The sequence below is a fragment of the Sinohyriopsis cumingii genome, chromosome 10 (genome assembly GCF_028554795.1).
Source record: "Sinohyriopsis cumingii isolate HCF-2022 chromosome 10, ASM2855479v2, whole genome shotgun sequence".
Taxonomy (NCBI): Eukaryota; Metazoa; Mollusca; class Bivalvia; order Unionida; family Unionidae; genus Sinohyriopsis; species Sinohyriopsis cumingii.
In genome coordinates, this window is record NC_142970.1 from 34,517,881 (window position 1) to 34,543,170 (window position 25,290).

The 25,290-nt window shown below is 41.4% G+C and overlaps 1 protein-coding gene across 4 annotated transcripts in view; it reads left to right on the forward strand.

Annotated features, from left to right (window-relative positions):
* Window positions 1–18,073: 18,073 nt before the first annotated feature.
* The window catches only part of LOC149789863 (mitogen-activated protein kinase kinase kinase 13-like), a 245,253-nt gene continuing 238,036 nt past the window's right edge, over window positions 18,074–25,290 (forward strand). The window contains exons 1-2 of one of the 4 annotated variants that reach the window (XM_089971847.1): window positions 18,083–18,125; window positions 24,975–25,051. The gene's annotated coding sequence lies outside the window, so the exon portion shown is untranslated. Of the gene's footprint in view, window positions 18,186–24,974; window positions 25,052–25,290 lie in introns of all 4 variants that reach the window. The other 3 variants (XM_089971849.1, XM_089971848.1, XM_089971850.1) reach the window with 3 other exon arrangements.

The window sequence follows — 25,290 nt, forward strand, 5'->3', positions numbered from 1 at the left end:
ACATTTTTTATTCAAAAATCACTTAACACTAAACAACAACTCTAACATTTTTAACAATAATCCAACAATATAACATCAAACAATTTTTTCAAAACACAACATTTTTTATTCAAAAATCACTTAACACTAAACAACAACTCTAACATATTTTTAACAACAATGCAACACTAAAAGTTTCTCCACTAGGTAAAGAGGGATAACAGTCTTCCATGGTTTCTAGTAATCTAGGATGACTTCTCTCAAACTGTTGATTTCTATGGTATTATCGAATTCTGCATACAGGATGACGTTCACCGTTTCATCAGGGTCTCGGTCTTTAAACTGAATTTCCACACGAATCTGGCCGGATTTTATAGGGTGGAAATGTCCCTCGTCGCTGCCTTGGTCTGGAGTGAAATCGAAAGCCCACAAAGCGTAGCCTCCTGCATAATCCTCGTACGTAATACCGTGACTGGTATTGGTTCCTAACTGTCCGGTGGCTTCGTACAAGGACAAGTACGATCTCTAGTAATTCTTCTTTTTAAAGTCAGGTTCGAAAGGTCGGGTACACAAGGTCTTGCCATCGCGACTGACTTCGATTTTGGACACGCCAAAGTGTTGAAAGTAGAAAGGATTTTTTTCGGCAGCTCCGTTGAAGGCTGTATTCTCGACGATACCAACGATCAAACGTTTGGGTAACTGTCCTTGGAACAGATGATCTTCGATCATGGATCGCTGTCCCTTGGGAATGGTGAAGGTTTTCACTTCCACGCGTCGTATGGGATACTTGGCGGTCGTTCTGCTCAACGTCTGACTGATGTCGTTTCCCACTTTAGGTAACACTTCCACACGGCGTACGTAGAGTCTGGCTTCTAGGATTTTGGTTTTGTAACCGTCACTATCAGCCATCAAATGGAAAGCGGCACTGCTACGATTCAGTCTCAGGCGGACATCCACCCCGTTCAGCAAATACTTTTCTTGCAACCACATGTCCAAATGCAAACGATCCATCAGTTCTAAACTTGTGTCGGCTCCCGTGATTCTCTTTCTTCGTTCTACAAATCCATCATTGTTGTCTTTCTTTTCATCAGTTTCCAATATTTCAAACTTGGTAGGTTCGTCAGCTTCCCATACCACACAGGCATTGAGATGAGTGTTCTTGGCATCTATTCCGTACGTCAAGAGATTTTCCAGGTAGGCACGATAAGGGTAAGTATCCATGCTGCTACTGACCAGTTTGTTATTCAAGTACAAGTCCACTCCACTGAACAAGGAATGCATGAAATTGTTGACGGGAGCTACTGCTTCATCGTCTATAGCACCTCCAGTCTTATCTAGAATTTTGACTTTCAGGTACAAGTAACTGCTATTCAGATCGATGTAATCTTCGGGCTGTCCTTTGATTTCAAACTCGATGGGAGCGGAATCGGTCAGTGAGGCGACGGGGTGAAATTCCACCCACTGGGATTCTTGCATCGTCATCATCGTCGGGGGCATGGCAAACAGATCCAGTTCCGTCTTGGAACAAGCGCAAGATTCTCGGTGCATCATTTTTTTGTCTCTTTTCTCAATAATCGAAAACGTCTAAGTCTCGAACGGTTCTTCTTTTCTTGGCCTTTCTCGCTTGAAATCTGGTGAAAGGGTGTTTTCTTCGTCGTCTCTTTCCGCCTTGTCCTTGCTGAATGCCTGACTCGGTAGCGTGCAGGGCATTTATAGGTGTTTCTCGGTGACCCAAAATGTCTTTGCCCGTTTGCAGCAAGACATTTTTGCCTGCCCTCATGAAGTCTTCTTTAGGGTTTTGTTTGTCGATGATGACATTTTGGAGAAATTCTTTGCCTTGTGTCAGTGCCGCATCTTTCAAGGCGTGCAATCCGCGTGTCACCATCGGTTTCAACACCGGGGCCACCGAACGAAAGGCCTATTTTAACATATCTCCTAAACCGTGTCCTCGCTGTCGAGCAACCCCTCGGTACACTGGATACATGACTTACGAATCGTGAGAAAACCGTTTTCGAAAATGGAGTTTCACCGTCACTTTTCCTTTGGTGAATGGAATATTTTGTCCCAAATCTCCTTTTATAGTAATGTTGACCGTGTCCAAATACGACTTACTGACAAGGCAAATAGTGAGGATGTACAAATTCGCGGTGGACGTGGTAAGTGTTTCCACCTTCCTCGTCAGTGTTCGTGGCGGAATCCACTTTGAAAGGAATGACACGCAGTAACGGTACGGAGGTGTGTCCCACCACGTTATACTCCACCACATCGGAGTACACAAACATCAAATTCAGTCCTTGGTTCAGTTCTACCGGGGCACGAAATAACTTGCTAAAAGACTCGTTGTCGTAAACGATGGGTAATTCGCTTTTCTTCATCATGCTCATTCTCTAGTTCATGTCTCCGCCCAACATGTCATACAATTCAGGACAAAATAAAATGGACAGGATTTTACTCCGTTCAAATTTCATCAAGAAGCGACGAGCTGTTTTGTGGTACTCCATGGTGACACTTTTGTTAACATGCTCCAAAGCTTTCAGAAACACGACATTAAACCTGGAGACTATGGTGCTGACCAAATGTTGACCACTAAAATAATAACCTGGGGAAATGAACAAGTGATAGGTGGTGTACTTTTGTGTACGGGTTTTCTTGTCATATTTGACATTGCTATCCATCCACTGTTGCAATTGTTCGTCATGAACTTCCACATCAAACACATTTTGATTGGGAAGGACATTGAGGACTTGGGTCGGGTGAATCATTTCTACTAAAGCCACTTCCCAATGGGCTTCGTGATCCAAGGGGATGGCTTGAGGTAATTTGGCCGTGTAACAGCACAACGTGTTCTTGGGAAACACCTCCATGGAACTGTCACTGGGTAAGGTTAAGTAAAATTGGTTTTGGTGACTCATAATTCCAGAGTTCTGTGGCTGTCCGAGGGGTTAGTGGACGTCAGAGGCGTGTCTCCGCCCAAAATGGGGTTCTGGTTGTGGTTGGAGTGGTGACTGGCACTGGCACTGGACACAAGGTTCCCGTGGTTCCCGTTCGAGGTGAATTTCAGGGAGGGATTGGGAAGCAGGTAACCGATGCAACTGCTCAATAAAATGGTCCACAATTGTTTGTCTCCTTGTTGCAAACTCAAATTGGCGATGGCTGCCCCGATGACACAATACACCACGAAGATTTGGCAGAAAAAGACGATTTGCGTTTTAGGCACACGTTCTCCACACCACACACAAGGGTTGTTTTTGTAAATCTTGCACAGAAGAACTAGGTGAAGGAGGAGTGGTCGACGTAGCTGCGTCTGCTGTGTGAAAGGGCATGATGGTCACTTCTTTTTATAGTCGATGACTTGCGAAGCGTCGATCCAAGAATCAAAACTGGGTGGATATCCTTTCCAACGTACTTTGACTTCTTTGACACGTCGTTTGCCCACTTTACGGGTTCTGCGTTCGAGAATGCTTTCGATTCACGTTGTAACTCGGGCAAATAAAACGTTCCTTTGAGCACTTCTCCGTTCATGTCTTCCAATTTATAGACGGCAGGATGACGGCCATGCACTCGTCCAGTGACGCGAAACAATTCGGTCGTCCAGTTAGGTAAGTAACCTTTGTCGAAAGTGCGTTTGGTTTTGCCAATGCGCACCCAATCTCCTACGGCCAACTCTACACTTTTCTCGGGGACAGCCCTCGTCGGGGACGTACCAAACAGGCGCTCAAACACCAACACTTCGTTCTCGGGAGTCACGTCTTGCGGGGCACGTCCGATGCTTCGATGGTAAGATTGGTTGTACGCTTGCACCAGGTGCGGTAAGATGTCGATGTAATTCAGAGTGTGGTGATGCGTAAAATATTTCCACATGCGTTCTTTCAAAGTGCGTTGAAAACGTTCCACGATGCTGGCTTTGGTTTCGGGATTCTCGGTGGTAAAAGTACTCTTCAGTTCTGGATGTCATTAACGGAGAAGTGGACAAACGTGAAGCTGCCGGAGACGCAGTCACCGCCGTGGCAGGTCGTGGTTTGCGAGTGTAAGGTTGCGTCCTGGCCGAAGTGCCTCTCTTGCGACTAGTTTTCTGTGGACTTTTCTTTTTCTGGGGGCTTCTTTTCTTTTTCCGGGGTGGTGGTGGTGTCTGGTCAGAGGAGGGTCCTGCCACTGGAGAAGTTCTCCTTGGGGACCTGGTCTTTTTCTTCTTGGGGCTTCGTTGGACTTTTGTCTTGGGGATAACTTTGGGGGCATTAGGATCCCATCTTAAGAGTGAGCGAATGATGACCCGTCCTAGAGTAACGCTCCCTCCAGGTTTCAAAATGATTTGTTTTTTGGTTTGAGTGTCGATGCGGGGATCGGCCAGTTGGACCAAAGCGACTTTGTTTCGGAATCTGAATGATTCCTTGGAGTAATTGACGTGCCGTCACCGTGAACCATCGCAAGACTTCTTTGAGACTAGCTTCTAAGACACGGCTCGTGTTTGTGGATCTTTTTCTCGACTGATGCCATACAAGGCACGAATCAATTTGACGGGAAGATGCGACTGAAGGGACGTCATGTTCGCACTGAGAGTGAGACAGACGAAAAAGGGTCTGAGGTTTTTATAGATTTTTTTTATGGGGAGTGAAATGAAGTCGAGGACGGAGACGTGTACAGGACAGGCCCTCCGTCTTGGCACCAGTGGTGAAACAAGTGGGTACGAAATCGCAAATCCTCGGGAGTCGTAGGTTTCAAATCGACGAGTAAATAGGCGTGTGGAGTTTGAGTGGCATCGTCGTACGCCTGAGTCAACCAAGGCGTTCCTAACTGTTTGGCTAAGACTTGCACTTGCGATTTATCTCGAGGGCTTTTAAACAAGACCACGTAATGCGCATTGAGACTGATGGTGCGATGGGCTTTACATTGTTGAAACAAATTTTGGGTGATGTAAACGACACTGGCATTACGGTGATGCCCTTTGCGCGTGAACCACAGTTTAATTTCTTCTTCGTCTTCTCCTAACATGTCGTCGAAAATGACCAAATGGGTTAGACGGGAGTCAGAGACGATGCCATCGTCTTCTTTAGGAATGCCTTCCACAAACACGATGGAATCGCCTTGACTTTCTCGCAAGAGTCATGTACGCCGATTGCCACTCTTTGTAACACCACACGATTCGTTGAGGGGGTCGATCGATCAAATGATGTTTATGTTCGATCAAACGTTTGACGAATTCGGTTTTGCCTGAACCGCTAGGTCCAGCAATGAGCATGTTAAAGGGATGGCGAAGATACAAAGCCTCCCAACTGGCACGATCTAAGTGTTCGTCGATGACTTTGACAGTAGAGGAAGAGGGAGCAGAGACAGCAGAGGTAGCCATGGTGTGAGAAATGTCACTTGTGACACGAAAAACAAACAAGACAAGAGTTTATATACTTTTTCAGAACACGTTTATTGAATGTTTTTTTCAAACATGAATACGAAAGACAAAAATACATAAAAGCCAAAGGCTTAAGTACAAGAATAAAAGGCACATGATAACCATGAACATGGAATAAACACAAGTGTCTGTACAACATGTTTTGGGTAAAGTTCTAACCAGTTCTATAGTAGGGGTAAGGTCACACAAGTGTCCTCCCGAAAGGGTCTTTCAGGCCTGTCCACGACAGTCCTTTCCTGGGTGACGGGTTCTTCTGGCACCGTCACTAACACAGGTTGAAAAGTAACTTTTTTCCTTGAATAACTCTCGTGCATACTGGGCCACTTCTTGTGTCCAAGCCTCAAAACCCTGGTCTCGGTGATGTCCAACATTTGACTCCTAACCAATCTGGTTTCTTCTTCGTCAACGACGTGGTAAGTTACTTCAATGAACAATGAACTATCGATCTTGCCTAGGGTTCCTTCTTATATACAGACCAATACCGACGTGACCGTACGGTAAGGTGAAGTGATTGGGAAGTCGCACTCGCTTCTGGTATACAATTTGATAGACTTTTTCCAAGGGTCGACTGACGATGTGGTGAGTGGGTAAACGTACAATCTTGTTCGGTTGATAGGTGGTCACTTTAAAGTTTCCATCCTCTCCCGATTGCAAGGCTTCTTTCAATACCCCAAAGTTGACCACTCGACTGGTATGATGATTCAGAGTCAGTCCTTTCACTTTGCACGTCGTGTGCACTTCTCCTTGTTTGTCCCGGTATTCGTAGCCGTAATTTTTGGGACCACCACTGACGAAACTTAGAATCTTGTCGTCGGGATGCTCGTCTGTCCAGGCTCCTAAACGGTCTCCTTCGATGTCAGGGTGCTGTTGAATCGGGTGATGGATGTAAATGCAACTGTCCGTGTCAAAGTACAGGACGCGTTCTTCTAACAGTTCTAAAGCTTCGTACAATTTTAAGCGAGCATGAGCTGTCACGTAAGCCGCAATGATGACATTTCCAAAAGGGTCGTCTTGTACACAGTCCAGATCTTCTTCGTAATTGACCAAGATCAAATCCTCTCGAACGACGTCCACGTGTTTCATGTATTTGGTTTTGTCGTGAATCATCTGGAAGTAGCGGGAAGGTTCTGTCAAATATTCCGTCTTGGGTAAACACGGTCGTTGTGCCATTTTACCCCACAAGCAATTTAACATCACTTTTGGCAAACGATCGCCTGCCTTCGTTTTTTTCGATGTGTTCTAAAGAGATGCCTTCTTGTGCGTAGTATTTCTCTTTGAATTGTATTTGGTCTTCGGGAGTGTGACACCAGGAAGGATAGCCGCTGGCTTCTTGTTTCAGTTTCAAAAAGGCATCCACGTAGTCGGCGAAAATGCCTTTCTGAGTAGGGTCACCCTTGTGGTACTGTTGTGTCTTGGGAAAGTGGCAAATTTCGTACACTTCTAACAGTTGGTATCCCATGTCCAGAGCTTTGAACAATTCCACGCTGACCCAGGTTCCCGTCAAGGCACGTTCTTCCTGGGTGTGATGGCAAGGTTGGTCCTGGTTGCACGTTTCGGCACAAGTACGGCACAAGGGAAACATCAGTTTGCCTTGACAATGGTGAGGTAAGAAGGGATGGTATAGGTTCGTGGGAGGCAAAACTTTACACTTGATCAAGCCTTCGTATTGTCGAATGTTTTTCAGGTCGATGTGTTCCGTGAACAATTGCGGGTGCCCTACAGGAAAGCGACAATATTTGCACACGTAGGGATACAGCGAACACACGTCCAAGTATTTGATTTCTTCTCCTTTCTCTTCGTCGGCTTGGTACAGCAAACAGGTGGCATTGGTCCTTCCTCCGTACAAACTATCCCTCGGGTTCAGCGGGTCCATAAACTGGTAACTTTCCACGAGGCATTTAAACTCGGGATCGGTTTTCAAACGGTGATCGTACTCGTGTTCCCACATTTCCACCACTTGGTATCCTTGCTGTTCTAACTTTAGGCGTCGCTGACAAGTGTCCTGGTACAAGTCTTCCATGGTTCGTTGCAAAAACTGATTTTTAGTGTCACGGTCAGGGTAACAGATGGGACATCCGTGAAATAAGCAACCGTTAAACTCGTACACGATCTTGGGGTTTTCTAAGTCCCAGCCATCTACCGAATACGTTCCGATAGTCTTTTCGCCTCCCCCGTTGCGGGCATGCTGAATCCATTTGTCTTCCTTGTCGCACAAGTAATGTAACCAACGTAGGGCTTTGACCGAGTATTGACGCTTGACATAGTGGGTCGTTTGAGGACTGATGACAGCCACGGTGTTTTCAGGCATGAATCGTTGGCGGTACACTAAGGAACACGCTTTGGCAATGGTGCAAGCTTCTTTCAAAGGATCGACCCCTCCGTGTTCCATGAACAGTTCTCGAAATTTTCCACAGCAACGTCGTAAAATGTCCACGTCGGAACGACAATACTTTAACATTTCTTCCTGAAAGTCGAAGGGGTCAGAGGCATGAGCCTGGTACCAAGCGTAGAAAGCTTCTCGTTGTTCGGTACGCATGTTGTCGGGGTCGTAATAGTGAGCCTCAGGTAAATGGGGTAGAACGGCATGTTGATTGGCTTCCGTATTGAAAAAGTGTGGAAAGTACCCTTTAGCCATTTCTGACATTCCAAACGTTTTAGGCATTCGACTCAAAGGCATGGCCAAGTAACTCATCGAATCTTTAAACTGCACTTGTCCCACTTGCATGAAAATGATTTTGGCTCCGTTCAAAGTGACTTTAGGACGTTCGGTGCCTTGTTCCGTATAGTATCTGAGAAGAAACTGTCCATCGTATCCGGAGAAACTGTGAGCCATCACCGTGGCATAACGATGACAATCTCCGTAACGTTCGATGTCCTCTTGGCTCCACGTCTTGTCGATGGGGTCTAAGACCCATTGGGCAAAATCGGCTAACGTGTTTGGTCCTCGAAAGATTTTTTCACGTCCTCCAGGAATCTTGCTGCAGTGAGGGCAATGACTGAAGATAGGTTCTTGAATGCACTTCTCGCACGCTCGATGAGCCACGCAGAAATTAGGAATGTGAATGCCGGTCTCTTGCATGCATTCGAAATCGAAAAAGATGAAATTGCCTTTCTTCTTGTGACCGTCCTCATCCTCTGGTGGGGGTTGGTATTTTTGCACGTAACATTCGTGTTCCAAGTCCACGATGTGGTGACAAATGTGACATTTTTTCTTTCCTCGACATACGTGTGCCTTGGTACTATTGGTACGTATGCCTTGTCCACACGTAGGGACAATCTCAGGAGTTGACAAGCACATTTCTTCTGTGAACCTTGTGTTTTCAAATGTTGCTGGTAACAGGTAGGGCTGACAAACGTGCGCAGACAAGTTGAACAAGGCACTGGTTCTTCGCTCAGACAGGGTGGAGAGGCCAAACATCATGGGCATTTCCATCCACAAGACTTGTGTTGCTCTCGATTGTTATAACCATAATCACATTTCTCACAATAATAACCGTATCCCAGGAATCCAGTGATACTGGTAATGGTATCGAAATGTTCATCGTGATAATAGACATGAATGTATTTTCCGTCCTTAAAATCTTGGCCTCGAAACAACAGAGTTCCACGCATTTCTTGAGGGTGCACTTTCAAGGTGTAGCGTGGAGCTAGGGCATCTTGCAATTTTTGCATCTCAGGAATGCCACAGGGTGTGTCTTTGGACAGTCCGGCTTGTTGTAACAGGAGTTCTGCTTCATTTCGTTGTTTGGCTCGATCGGATCGTTGAATAGTTTTCCAGGTTCTTTTCCATTCTACCGTGTCGTTCTTGTTGGCATAGGTTCGTCCCACCACGATGGCACGGGCTAAACACATCTGGTCTTGAGGGTTGTGAATTTGGACGAGACTTGTTTTGGTGTTGCGAAGGTTGTCCACCAATAACATCTTTTTGCGTCCTGTCCCTTGAGGAAGAGAGACGTGGGCCATTTTCAGTGTGGCTTTACCATCGGTGATGTCAAACTGGTCATTAGATTGTTGTACGTGTTGAATCTTGTCCATGATTTTGGAAGGGGTTAGTTCTGCGGGTCTGCTAAACTCGATCCAAACAGGGGATTTCAAACCGTCGTGATCTATGGATAGTGTCAAGCGATCGTCTTCTTTGGGTTGACATTGTCGCTTGAGTGCGGTGAGCAAAGAATCCCACATCTCGGTGATAAACCCTTCTGCTTTCTCTAAGGGTACGTCGGCCTTGAAATCTTTAAACTTCACCGTGTAGGTGTAAGCCGTGGTTCTAAATTTTCTAGAGGAGCGCTTTTCCGTCTCTCGAATGGAATAGTACTTTTCAGGGTTGACTAAGGGTGGTGAACTTGGTTTAGAGGGTTCGGATTCTGGTTCACTCATGTCCTCTTCAAAATCACTGGCATGAATTTGTGCCAAGATTTCAGCCCTGGTACGAGGCGATAGATCACGTTTCTGCCTCTTACTTTCTTCTTCTTCTTTCTTCTCGAATGAATAGGATCGTTTCATCTTGAGTGCAAAACGTCAAATGACTCAAGTTCAAACACCATAGACTAATTTATAGTCATGGGAAACTAGCGTATATAAAAAGGGTGTGTCTTGTCCTTTCACTATTCATTTCACTCTCAAACCGAGGAGAACGATGGAAGAGACTAACCAAATCGAACGTTTCGTCAGAGCTTTGCGAGGGGTCATTAGAAAATTCTCTTCAGACCAGCCGACAGACTACTCTCCTTCCTTTCGAGATAAGAGTCAGGATACTTGCTATATCTGTCAGAAGAAAGGGCATTGGTCTTCAGAGTGTCCAGACCGTCAAAAAAGAAAAAAACAGGGGCTAAAAAAGACAAAAGTCAAGATACCTGTTATTATTGTAAAGAAAAAGGACATTGGTCTCCAGATTCCCCAAAAAGAAACAAGAGGAGTCAGAAGAAAAGAAGGTTTCTTCAGAAGAAGAGAGGGATTCTTCGGAAGAAGAGAGGGATTCTTCGAAAGAAGAGAAGGATTCCTCAGAGGAAGAAAGAAGACAATTCTATTTAAAAGAAGCAAAGAAACAGGAGAAGAAAAGAAGAAGGGAAGAAAATGAGGAAAAAACGGTGAAGAAATTCAAAAAACAGAGAGACTAAACAAGGAGAAAGAAGAAGTCAATGAACTTTTAATTAAAGTGTTGTGTTCTGAATTGGATTGTAAAAAATGGATAAAAGAATACATGAATGATATAAGGTAAGTGTCTTTGAGTTTTGATTTTAAAATAAGAAGCTACACTCACGCACTCATACACAGACACGTACTATAAGGGTAAAATGGGTGGGGTTTATTTTTGAGTTATTGGCAAATTGAAATTGTATTTCTTTTCGAGAAATGTGGGTGGCCCTGAAAAGGGCCTTTTTATTTTGGTGTAGGGGTGAGTTTAACCAATCAACTTTAACTGCCTTAAGCCTTTGCCACGGCCAAGGCCTACTTCTGATGATTGGGTTGAAATCACTAAGGGTGGTACGACAGGCTTAGTCACAGGGTTGGCGTGTTTAGCTCGGGAAGGTCGTATTCTCTTCGGTCGTGATAAAGAAGTCTGATACATTTGTTTCAGACTTCTTAACTCCGCTAAAATGTCCAACAGTACCGTAGCCGTTTGATTTTCACCCTCTTGTTTCTTTGCTGCTACTTCTTCTTGCTGTTGTTGCTGTTGTTTTTTTCTTACCTCTTCTTGTTGCTGTTGCTGTAGGAGAAAAGCTTGTTCCGCTTCCTTTTGTCGTTGCATAAATTTCTCCAATTCTTCTTTCTGTCTCTGTCTAAAATTCTCCACTTGCGGTAATGAAGAAGGTAACGAAGGTTCCGGAACAAATTCTTGCGAGGTAAGAAAATCCACAAAATCCCAATGTACCTCTTCTGAAAGTAAGTCCGGGTTCCCTTGGGCAGTCTCCCCTGCTGGTGCACCCCAGTGGATCGTTTTCTGAGTTTCCGTCATGTTGAATCACTGTCGCATAGATTGACTGCACACAAGCGCTAACGAATCTATATAGACCACGTGACGTCACAGACTGCTCTCTTCGGATTGGATGCGAGCTGACTGAATTTTGTAACGCGTGTTCGGATTGGTGAATGAATTCAATCCGTTTCAATCCTTCGTGTACCTATAAATAAGCGCAGTTCACTGCATTGATTCACCTATTCTCGTCGCTTCAAGATGTGGACCACAGTTGAGTCATCTACCCTTGTGTCTTCCATGATGTTTAGGACGGACATGCTCATGTATGTCAGGTCCAAGTGGACTGTTGTTGATAGGACAGATACTAGTCAATGGATGAGGAGAGTTTACATAGAAAGACAAGGATGTCTCAAGAGGGTACTTGTGTATGGACCGGCAGTTAGAAGGAGTTTAAGAAGAAGAAGAAGAAGATGTGACAGATGCCATCTATGTTAATATTAATATTAACATAAACCCAAAGGCCCTTTTCAGGGCCAGCCATATTTCTCGAAAAGAGATAGCCTTTCCATTGCCTACCCCTTTTTTTAAATTTAAATTTAAATTTAAATTTAAAAAAAAATCCCATATTCAATTCCCCTTGTCCCTAGACAAACCCAAACTCTATTCCCATGTTAATTTCCCCTTGTCGCTAGACAGACCCACACTATAGTTCCATGTTAAATTCCCCTTGTCGCTAGAGTGACCCACGATTTATTCCCATGTTAATTTCCCTTGTCGCCAGATTGTCTCACGATTTTTCTCCATGTTAATTTTCCTTGTCGCCAGTTCGTCTCAGGGGTGTTTGTAATGCTAATTCCCATTGTCGCTAGGGTATCCCCATTTACTACTCACGTCCGTCCACAGAAGCTGCAGGGGAATGTCTGGGTGGTGGTGGGTGCTGTCGATGGTTCTTGGTTTATTCTTAGTTTTTCCTCCAAGATGGTCCGTCTGTTTTGTTCAGACGTGTCAGCGGCCTGGTGAGCTGTACGTCGCCAGCTTTCATGGGCAGCAGCTTGTGATGCCTATTGGCGGTGATCGATGCCACAGGTGTTGAGGGTCCTATTAATGGAGTCTTTATATCTCTTTCGAGGTGCCTCTCTATCACGGTGGCCAGATGACAGCTCACCATACAGTGTGATCTTTAACAGGAGACGATCCTCCATCCTGGACACGCTCTTCATGAGCGTGGCCTCAACGCTGGTGATCCTGCTTGTTTGAGGACGTCAGTGTTGGTGACGAAGTCACTCCAGTGGATGTTGAGGATGGTGCGGAGGCAACGCTGATGGAAGCGTTCAAGGAGGAGGAGGTGGAGGCTGAAGGTGACCCAGGATTCGAAGCAATATAGGAGAGTGGTCAGTACGACAGCTTGTATCTCTCTTGAGACTGGCGTTGTGTCAGACTCGTTTATCGAGTCTGCCGAAGACGCTGTTTGCCTTGGCCAGTCTGTTGTTTATTTCTTTGGCGATCTTGGCATAAGAGGATATCACACAGCCCAGGTAGGTGAACTGGTGGACTACGTTCAGCTCTGTCTGGTCAGTGAAGATGCTTGGTTATCGGTACTCTTCCTTATGAGCAGGCTTGTGAAGTACGTCAGTTTTATTTAGGCTGAACTCAAGACCAAAAGCCTGGCAAGCTTCTACAAAGCAGGATGTTACTCGCTGTAAGTCAGCTTCCGCGTGGTCAGCAAGGGCGGTGTCGTCTGCAAAGAGAAGATCTTTAATAAATGTTTCCAAGGTCTTTGTGTGGGCATGAAATCGCCTTAAGTTGAAGAGGTTGCCATCAGTACGAAATCGAATATAGATGCCTGTCACGTTTGCCTGCCCGCGATTACGTAAGTCAGGAACAAAGGAATGGGTTAGCGCAATGAGTATGTCGACCCTACACTGTTACGGCGATTTTGTTTGTACAAGAACCCTTCGTTAGGTGTTATCGCTCGCATATAGATGTTAAAAGCTTTGTTCTAAGAACAAAGGACCCTCGATGTTATTGTAAATCTCTCCGCTTGACAGATGGCCTGATGCTCGTCTGTTAAGCTGAACCGACTGGGGGGTAGAATTGATATCCAATCAGAACTGGGGAAGGGTGGGGCCATCAATTCGAACCAGAACTTAACAGTCCTTTGAACTGATAACGAATTAGTGATTTGTAAGCCGTCGTACTGGTAAAGCAGAATATACTCACTGCGAGGGAGCCACTCGTGATTTGGCGGGAAAACTCTTAGTACATTCTAAAGACAAAAAGCTTCGTAAAGGTCAGTGAGTTATTTGCTCGATTGTTGCAGAATGTTACGGCATTGTAACTGTAATTAAGTGCAGCATGTATATTTACTTACTAGAATCGTTAGCACGTAGAATTACCCTTGTATTGTTTAACTTACATGCGTACTTGAGAAATGAGCTATGATTATGTAGATTGCTCGCTCGTCAGAATTAATATTGTATTTCGCTATTTAGTTACTTCGTAGTAAACTAGTGTATTTATTAATGTGATATTCCAGATTTTGCCATTGTGAATTAAATGGTAGCTTGTAAAATGGCTGCAGTGTGTAAATTTAAATAATATGAATATTTGAATATTTGTGTACACTTGTGGGAGTATAAAGTACAGAAATGCGTCGGATTATTGTGATATTGTTGAGAATAATGAGATTAAGAATATATATATATATATATATATATATATATATATATATATATATATATATATATATATATATATATATATATATATATATATATATATATATATATATATATATATATATATAGATGTGACGCAATTTAGTGATTTCTGTATGATAAGTAGGATACCGCTCTTATTGCAACGTTGTTTCTATAAGAACGTGTGTGTTTTTCGATGTGCATGAATGCGTGACTAAAGATGTAGATAACCTTGATCTGATGATTGATTGATTGTTAATTTAGTGTGAGAGAGATGGCTAACACAAATGCTAACGTCCTTGTGTTTTTCGTAGGAAGCTTTTGGGGACAGAGTAGTGAAGTCCCGAGTCTCAGAGAGACAGGATAGAAATAGGCGGAGAACGCCGGAAGGAGAAGTAGAGAATAGAATTAGGCGGGGAACAAGCCTCGTTGAAGGAAAGAGAGAAAGAAAAGGAGGAGGAGAAAGGAAGAAAAAAGGGGAGGAGGACGAGAAGAATCGGAGAACGCCGGAAGGAGGAAAGCAAGTGGCGTAGTAAACTCAGATGAGTAGCAACCAAGTACAGGGGAAAGCCATCTCACACTAAAATCACGTGATGAAATAGGTTGTCACATGGTCGAGAGGAAGTAGATTGGTTGAGAAATTAATATCGTTAATTTGTATTAAATCGTTATTCTTTTGGATTTCACCTTTGTGTTCTTAATAATTTAATTGTCGGTATTGCTGACTGGGAGCTCGGAGCTTTACCTCTCTCTATCACTAATTTCACTTCCTACAAAAACGAGCCAGGGTGGGAATTCCACAGTAATTCAAATAAATATTGGGAGCACCCCACCCCAACGGATAACAGTGAGTCACATAGAACTTCACAATGCCATATTCGTCATCAAGGTCTTCTGTTGCTTTTTTCAGCATCATGCTATAGAATATTGAGAACAGTGGGGGGGGGGGGGGGGCGGGGGCAAAACGCAGCCCTATTTCACGCCATTTGCAATGTGAATGGTCTGTGACAGATCCAGGTCGTTATTGTTAGTGACCTGACCAAGCTGGTCTTCATGGAGTTGGATGACCATGGTAAGGAATTTAGGACAGCCGAGCTTTTCAAGGATTTTCGAAAGTCTAGTTCTGCTTATCGTATCAAATGCCTTCGTCAGGTCCACAAATGTGATGTACAGTCCTTTGTTTTGTTCTCGGCATTTTCCTGGATATGTCTCAGGACGAACACCATGTCAGTTGTTTACCAAATGGCTCTGAAGCCACATTGACTCTCTGGAGCATGTTTTTCTGCAATGGTGTGTACCAGTCTGTTTAGCAACACTCTAGCAAGGATTATGCCTGCAATGGAGAGCAGAGTTATCCCATGGTAGTTTGAGCAGTCAGACGTTCCCCCCTTGTTTTTGTGCAAGGTGATGATGGCAGCATCTCGGAGGTCTTGTTGAAGTTTCCCTCGCTCCCAGCAGCAAACGAAGAACTCGTGGAGTTTGGTGTGCAATGCTAGGTCTCCTCTCTTCATATCTCTGGTGGGATACCATCTTTTCTTGCAGCCTTTCCTGTCTTCAGCTCTTCTATGGCTTTTGAAGTCTCTTGCAGTGTGAGTGCCTCATCAAGTTCCATCTTACGTAACTGTTGTGGGATGCTATCTATGGCTGTCTCCTGGACTGTACGGCTAGAGCTGAAGATGGTGTGGAAGTGCTCTGACCAGCGGTTTAGGATAGATTCCCTGTCAGTGAGTAGCTCTTGGCCATCTGCACTCCGTAGGGGGCTCTGTATTTGGAAGGAAGGACCATACACTGCTTTCAGCACTTCATAGAATCCCTTTTAGTCACCAGTGTCAGCGTACAGCTGGGTTCTTTCTGCAAGCTTTGTCCACCATTCATTGTGTATGTCTCTGAGACTGCACTGGAAGGAGCTGCAAATGAAGCGGAAGGCTGCTTTCTTCTGTGGACAGGATGGTTGTGCGAGATGGGCTTGGTACGCTGAACTCTTTTTGGTAAGTAGTTCTTGGATTTCTTGGTTGTTTTCATCCAACCAGTCTTTCAGTCTTTGTTTTTCATAAATGGTGAATCCAGGGATTTCTTCTGAGGTTTGCATTATGGCAGCCTTGATGTGATTCCACGTCTCTTCCGGAGGTAGATCTGGCGGAAAATTAAGTTCTTCAAGTCTAGATTGCAGGCTGTCTTCAAAATCTGCATTGACGTCTTCAGACAACAGGTTTTTGATCTGGAGCTTCCTTTCCGGGGTACCTCCTTGTTGTCTGGGCCTGGGCTTGAAGTGGAAGTCGAGCTTGTATCGGACAAGACGATGGTATGTGTGGCACTCTGCAGTGCGTCCGTCCACTCAGAGAGTGCAGCTGCTAGACAAAAAGGTACTACCTATATCAAGAGCCCCCTATACCCTGTATACACTTGCTCGAATTATACACTTGCTTGTAATTATAGGGCACAATCGTGGGGTAAAGACAGAGCTGCCTGTCTCAGATATCAAAATCAGAACCACTAGTAAGCTTTCAAAGTTTTACGAAATAAAACTTACTAAGGACGCCCTTCGCGTTTTTCTTTACTTGGTGCCATTAGTAAGCAGTTCACATTCGGTCATACTTAACATATCGATATCATCCATAGCAACTATAGCCGTGACCAGTGCAGGATTACCAAATAAGCAGAGTAGGCACCGGCCTAGGGGCCCCGCGACAACGGATCAAAATAATATTGATAAAACGTATTAGGAGATAATTTGAGAGGGGACCACCAAGATTTCGACTGCCTAAGGGCCTAATGACCTCCACTTGGTTTAATGCGGCACTAGCCGTGACTCGCTGACACTTGTATTGTAGCGTGTTAATATTTGTTTGTTGTTTGCATATTTATTCCTTTTAGTATTGTGCATTCCCCATAGCGCATGCACTCTCTTTGACGAACACGGCAAAAATAATAAAATCATTGTGTGTAGAAACATATATCAATGCCCAAAATCATTCACTATCCCACCACATTCTAAGCCTATCATTTGTTTAAATGTAGCGTTAAAACCATACAATTTATTTTTATTGACTTATTCTTGTATCATATTGCAGATATTCATAACGAGTAGAATCTATTAAGAAATTATATTTTGTGCGTTTTATTCTCATCTTGTAACATTTACTTATGGAAAAAACAACAACAACAACAAAAACAAAAACAAAAAAAAAAACAACAACAAAAAAACCCGCCAAAAAGACACAAAAAAAACAAAAAAGAAAAAGAAAAGTAAAACAAACAAAAAATTAAACAAGTAGATGGCAACTTACAAATAAAGTAATATAATCTTAATTCATTGTGATCTTTAATTCTCTATTGGATTGTAAAAAAAAAACTGTAAGTATAATATATCTAAACAATACACAGACACATTGCCATGATAATAGCTAATGTTCGTTTTAGTGTTTGTTGTTTGTCTGTCCTTGTTTTATGTACTAATCAAATGCCCTGCTGTTAGCTCCTTCATCTTTTTTTAAGGCATAAGCTGCATCGCAGCATACTTTTTGGTCTTAATTTGGTGTTTCTGAATTTATTTTACATTTTAATTGTGACCTTAACTGTATGTTTAACATTTATCTATAAACTAAATTTACTTTATCTCACTGAAATTTATCACGCATTGTCTGTTTTGTTCAATATGTATTTATGTATTTTGACGTGTTTAGTTAATAATGTTTCTTACAATGCCTCATTTGTTTTATTTGATGTCGGTAAAAAAAACCCATAAACATTACAGTTAATGTTGAATTGTTGTTTTAATTTATGGCAATTTTAAATCAATCTTAATGATCTTGATTCCGAAAGAGCATGGTCTGGTTTCACACCAGGTTTATACTGTTTGTAGTTAGTGGTATTTATGCGACGGCAGTTTAACTCAGAGTAAATTACTTAAAAACAATATTACTCCGAAACATGTTTTACTTTCAAGAGGAACAATCCCTTCAGTTTTATACCGACAACGCATCAGCAACCTTTATGTTTGGTGTAATGATTCGCCAAGTGAAACTTGTTGCACAGTTAGGTTGTACAGAAAAAGTCCAAAGCAATCCGAAGAAACCTGTTATAGCCGGAAGTTGGTGAGAGACTCCACCTTGCTGTTTCAATCCAGGTTTGTAACATTCTTAGTTTGGGGCCATAATGCCATTTATACGTTTTCCTTTGGTTATTGGTAAGTGAACTCTTGAACTCGTCGTGTTGGACATGAAATAGTTGTTTTCATATTGTAAAATATATTAAGGTTCTGATTGGTACATTTTGATCACGAACTTCAAGTTAATGACTCGTTAAGTTCATGTTCACACTGGTCATTTATGTAGGGTGGACGTCTTATATTGTAGGACTAATTGGTACTCTGTATGTATTTTAAAAATGTCTATTCGTATGGCCCAAAATAGAAAAGACTATACGGCGATCTGTCAATGACGAGTCCAAAATATTACGAATTGTGTGTGTGTGTGTGTGTGTGTGTGATATGGAATTTTTCAGTTATTTCGCTTGTGTCTGCAGTGATGCAGTTTATAGTAGTGCCTTCAAAGTAATTAAAATTTTGGTTGTGATACCCTCACAAAAGTTTTGGTGTTCCAGCCCCGCCCCTCCTCCCCCCACTCACCCCATGCTTTTCCTGTAATATCTGTAATGTAATAGTATAACCACAATTACATGACAAGGTGATACTGAACTATGCCATAATGCAGTGATTCTCAAACTGTGCGCCGCGGCACACTAGTGTGCCGAGAGAGATTTGCAGGTGTGCCGTAGGAGTTTTGAAAAATATTTAAAATTGCTAGCGTTTTGAAACCTTGAACATATTGAAAAATTAAATGGTAAATCAATGTCATAAAGTAGGGACGGCAATGGTTTTTTAACAGTTTGTTATAAGCAGCTTGAAAACAGATGTTATGGTAATAGCATCTTTGAGATGAATAATAAAGTTCATTTGAAAAGAATATCTGTAAAATTGATTGAGTTATGTCGTTTTTTATACCGGTACCCTCCGACATTTTTACGTACTCAAATTACAGAAAAACGTCAGAAGGACACTATTTAAAAAAAAATTTGTATACATTATAAATTTAAACTGGTCGTCTTACTGATAAGTTTAAATTATGAACTGATGAGTATAGCCCATTTAAATGTTGTTTTCCTGTTCGTATAGATCATATCAGTGTGGTGTTTTTACGTACAAAATGACGTACACATAATTTTTGAAGTGCAAAAAGGAAAAGATAACTCGCTTCTTACAATATGAGTAAAAGACTAAAAAATATACAATTGCTTTCATTGCAAACTACTAAAAATAAGTGTAAAAAGCATTTATTCATCCTTACTTACAATTATAATTATAATTCACTCTATAAACCTAAGAGCAAAACTTGAATTGATGTATTCCAAAAGAAAGATAGAAGTCTCAACACAATGCAAGAATATGAACTAAATGACTGCACTGATACAATTTAATAAATTGTTGCATTTTACTTGGAAAATATAGCGACAATATAAATTATCAACTTCTAAATATCTAAATTGAATGTTTCTTATCTACTGCATGAAGTGAATCTTCCTAAAGCTGAATAAAACCTAGTTTGTCATAAAATATTAAGCTCAGCTAGGAATTATGTCAAGGACTTGACTTAAAACCATAATAACAAAATTCATAAAACTTTTAAACAATAAACGTTTATAAAAGTAATTCCACTTCACTGATAACTTGGGGGGCCCCGAGTGGCCGAGTGGTCTAAAGCGCTCTCCGTTACGGATCACTGCCATCTCACCTCTGTCTGCGGCGGTTCGAGTCTAGGATTCAGCCAATGTGGGTATGTGAGAAAGCTTGCCAGTAGCTTCTCGTGGGTCGGTGGTTCTTTCCGGGGTTTTCCCGGGTTCTTCCTCCACCATTAATACTGGCCGCCATGTATAGCCTATCGTGTGCTGAAAAATGGCGTTAAGCCCCAAAACAACAACAACAACAACAACTGATAACTTGGCCATTCTGTTGTGAAAGAACAAGCATAACTGTAACAGGAACAGTAACAGCTGTAATTACACTACGCCTCTGGAACAATTTCCAGATTACCGTTTCTGTAATCCTCTTTGAGAGTGTAAGTGTAGATGGCATTTGGGGAACTTTTATCCTGCAAATCACAATCATATACAATGTTGTAAAATTCAGGAAATCCCGCTACTACACTCAATACACGCCCAGGCCACTTGCCCTCATTGAAGGTATGAATAACCTTCTTTCCAACAAGTAATGGAATTTCACGTACAGGCGATTCCTCACTTGGGCTATCTGCGGCATCTTTAATTAACTGAATTAGGTTATTTTTCAGTTTTTCTACTGAGTATGCCTTACCCTTTTCGCTCATTTTGTACAGTTGTTTATCTTTTACAGTCTGTTTTAAGACTCTCTGCCTGAATCGTATTTGTGATGTTAGCGCCTTTCTTTTCTCTGTAATTTTTAGCTCTGCAAGGATGTTCTCAACATCATCTGGTCTTTGCCACAATCCATAATAAAGGATTGCATTTGTGTGCTTGGATTTTACTTGCAGTGCTCTTTTTTGTTTCTTTTCTAGGGCAAGTTGTTTATTTTGCAAACTCTCTCTTCGTTTTGCCTCAATTTCTTTCAGTCTTTCTTTATATTTGGCTTGTATTTGTCTACCTTCTTTTCTACATTCCGATAGCAATTTATCTTTTTCCGTTATTGGAAGTGACTCCAGCCATTCTGACGTTTTATTGAATACAAACATAAGAAAGGCCTCGTTAGAGATAGTGGTGGCATTTGGTCTGTAACGGAGAAAGAAGTCAAGTATTCCAAAAACACGCTCAGGAACTTTGTTATGTGGTATAACTGACTGGGTTTGTTCTCTGATTGCGTCTGTTGGCTGAAAGTAACTTCCACCAGGCAGCTGTTCTTTCATGGCCTTTCTGAGAACACTTCCAAGTCCTTTGAAAGCCATTTGTGCAAGAGCACATGCACTGTCATCAATGCCATCACAGGGCTGAACAAGTTTGGCATAAATTTCGTCTTTTTCAATTAGACTACTTTCAAATGGGTGGTCATTACCATTAATGAAATCTGTAGATTCTTGACTAGCTCTGTCAAAGAAGGCTAGCAGTGCATGATAACTGTTATTCATGTCTAAAACATGAACATTACTTTCAATCAATCTCCATAAAGGGGCTGTTATTAACTTTGATATGAGCCCCAGAACCTTACAGCTGGCAATTATGTATGGCTTGTTCACAAGCGATAACGTCAGTTTTTGAAGTCTGTTACTTGTTCCATGTACCGTTTCAAAAAACTGCTTGATCCTCTGATGGTGGTAAAAGGCTATTTGACCCATTAAAAATATAACATTAAATCTATTTCCTCGAAAATTAACAAACATGCTCTTCTCATTTTGAGACTGACAAAATGTTCTAAATGCACTATAGCAACCACTTTTCTCGTCCACACCACGAGCAAAGCATTTTCCACAGAAACGTAGAAAAGAGATTGTTTTAGCATCAGAGCTAAACAGTTCACCAGATGATGTCTCTTCCTCATCTAAAGTGTCTGATGAAGATGTATCCTGCTCCTCTATTTTCTCAAACAGGGAGAGAATAGGAGAAAGGCATTCAGCAAAATTTACAAGTAAATGTAGTCCACAGAAAAAATTATTAACTTTAACTGTGGCTGTCTGTTCGCCCTCTGTCATGTCATTCCAATTACTTGAAAACGTAAGCATGACATCTCTCCTATATTGCTCTAACATTTCTGTAAAAGCTAAATTTGTTTGGGCTCTGTCAGACATAAAATCTCTTATGTTGCATAGAATACTATTCCCAAGGGATGTATTATTATTGATTCTGTAAGATTCACACATATCAGAAATGTCATCTAATATGTTCCTAAAAATATCCAGTGTAGTTCTGGCTGATTTGTCAGACATATCTCTCAGACCCAAAAAATACAAATTTTTGTTTTCATCACTTAACAAAAATGTTTGGTACGTCTGCCCAAATTTTCTTGTTTCATCACCATACAAGCATGTATTTTGTGCTGTACCAACAGTAGCTCCAAGCTGCTTTTGTCCAATAGCAAGTTTTTCAGCTATTATATTATCCACAGTTCTCCTCGATGGAACTTCATTAGGAGTTCTGTTAGCAAGCTTTAAAACTTCTGTTATTACTGGACCTACATTAGCTGATGCAACATTATAACTGGTAATGTTCATAATGCATTGTCTTGTATTGGGTGTGTAACATTTCGTTACAGGATCATATAGGTCAATTACAGCATTATCTTGTAGAAGAGCTTGCAAATAATCTCTGTCCTCTGTTATGTTTTGCAAGTCTTTCTTCAGCTGACTATTCTCTTTACTTTCAATATCACTTGCACTTTTTGATGCTGTCAACTTTTCATTTAACATTTTCACGTTCTCTTGCTCATGTTGTAACTGAATAGTTAATCTGATGTTGCTGAGCCTTAAATTTTCATTGTCAGTTTTCAACATTGAAAGCTTTTGCTTCTGGCGAATTATTGTTTTTTGCAATGCTCTGTTGTTTGCAACAGAAGCTCTCTTAATGGCATATCGTGATAGGGTTCTCCTCAGTAGAGTGTTTTCATAACGAGCATCTCGTTTCTCTTTAGCAATGAAATTGAATTTCTGAAGCATTTTTTCTTTATCATTTATTAACTTTTTCATTCGAGAGGATAGTTGCAGGGTCTTTGATTTGAATTTCTTTGATTGAGTTTTTAATTCTTGAGAATGAGATCTTTTAAGACTTAAAATCTCATGCTGATGTTTTTCTATAGTCTCTCTAATTTCAACAGTTTTTTGTTCCTTCAATGACTCTGTTTGTTGTTCTGACTGTTGTTTGAACTGTGACAATTCAGTTGCTAAACTTATACATGCTTGCTTGCAAGATGAAAGTTCCTCTTCATAAAGTTTTCCACTTGTAACTTTAGGTGCTGTCACAGTGTTAACTGGAACTGAAAATGCTTCATTTTCAAATTCATTCTTTGCCAACCCTCGCTTCCCTTTAAGTTTATTCTTGTATCGATACAGCTTTGCAGTTAGAGCTTGTTTATTAATAGATGATGGATCAAGGTTAGCTATTTCTGCAAATTTGTTTATTAAATAATGTTCATCAGTTGTCTCTGATGTACTTTTATAAAAGATGTCAATAGCTGTCCGAACATTTAAAGTTCTAATGTCTTTATTGGACTCCATCATCAAGGATATACATACACCAGCATGCAAAACACAAAAAAATAAAAGAAACTCCGTACAAGATTTGTTAAATGTCTGATAAGTAATAACTATGAAACACAATTTTGCTTACTACCAAGATAATTTATCCCGGATTAAAATTGAAGAAGACAAATTAATGCTACTAATTGGCACGAATTGACGTGTGAGTGACCTTCTTATATATTTAAAGCAGGCCGAATAAAACAGTTCAACAGAAGATAAACAAAAAACTAATTGTTCTAAATCAATTCTTTATTCATTATTATTGATAAAATAACTGACTATCATATTTTGTGTACAGTGATTTTCAGCTTCTAATATTTGCATCTTCACATCGATCCATATACATGGTGAAATGAAAACGAGGCTGAACAATTACATCGAACAGGGTCATACAAAAATGAATAATTGCACTTCATTACGTGGACGATTGCAGCAGTTTTGTCTCTATTCAGTATAAGAAATGAAAATTATTTATTAATATCTTGAATAGAACTGCGTAATCGGCCCATAAATTATTTTCATTAATATTTCTTCTCTTCTACGGTCATTTGTATTATCCGCACTGCGCGCTTTTTAGAAAAAAGTGTCATTACGCATGCTTCAGAGACTTTAGAAAATATTCGGCACCTTTCGGAATCATGAAAATATGTGGCCGTTAGTAAAATTGCCGTAGAGTGTACCCACCCATTCGGATTTTCACACATTTCCATACCGAAAAGTTCCGTACATATTTTGGTATGTCTCCTTTGGTTACCTCCCCTACCCTTTGCCGTCCCTACATAAAGTTAAAAAAGTAACATATATAAAAATGCAAACTCTGCCAGTCTGATTTGCTCTCGAAAGCAGGCACATCCTTCACATTAAATTAAAAATAAATATATATGTAAAAATAAATAAGTTCTTCACCACAAAAATTGTTCTGCCATCTCACCTCTGTCCGCGTCGGTTCGAGTCTCGGATTCGGCTAATGTGGTTATGTGAGAAAGCTTGCCAGTAGCTTCTGGTGGGTCGGTGGTTCTTTCCGGGGTTTTTCCGGGTTCTTCCTCCACCATTAATACTGGCCGCCATATATGGCCTATCTTGTGCTGAAAAGTGGCGTTAAACCCTACAACAACAACAACAACAACAAAAATTGTTAAATCTTTTCAGGTGTGCCGTGAAAATTTTTAGATCTTTTTGGTGCGCCGCGAGACAAAAACGTTTGAGAAACACTGCCGTAATGTAATAGTGTGATTCAGATTTTTAATGTAGCTTTAACAGTTTTTCAGTCATATCACAACGAAGTCTGTAATGTGGCAGTTTATAGTGATGTCTAGCACTGGGGTATCATGCCGCAGACATGTAGCATGATGTCCCATCCAGTCACATTGTTCTGATGCAAGACTGACCAGTCCTAACACTAACTCTTAATGCTGAGAGCCTAGCGTGGTAGTCCATTAATGTAAGATGTATCATGTTATTTGATTATCAGTTCTGAGGTATTACATTGTAAGATTACTAGCGAGGCAGCTGCAAGTATAATTTTTATAAGTCTTTGTCATGACTCGGCAGGGGTTCGAACCCATATCACCCGCATCTGAGATGGACACTCTAACATATGATAAGCCTCTGGAGCGGTGAAGCCCAAATTAAGTAAACTCTGTTGTAGTAAAAGTCATACAGCTGATGCCTTGACTGTTGGGCTTTTCATACTTTGATGCCCTTTTTCTAATATATTACAGTTCTGACAAATGGACATGTTATGTTGACCTACATTTCATACTGGAATGCGATGGAAGTGGGGAATGCCAAACTCAGAGTAAGTTGAGGTATATTTATTTAATGAAATGAATTAAAGTATACTAATATTGAAGAGAGTATTTTGATATATGTAGCTTCGTTTTTTTAAGAATACTTATCATTCTTTTAGCTGATTTCGGTATACCCAGCTTCCATTGCATTCCAGCCAAATGGAATGTAGGCCAGCCAACTTGAAAACATGTCCATTTGCTTCTGTCAGAATTTGAATTTTATTAGAGAAAAGACAACATAGTAAAT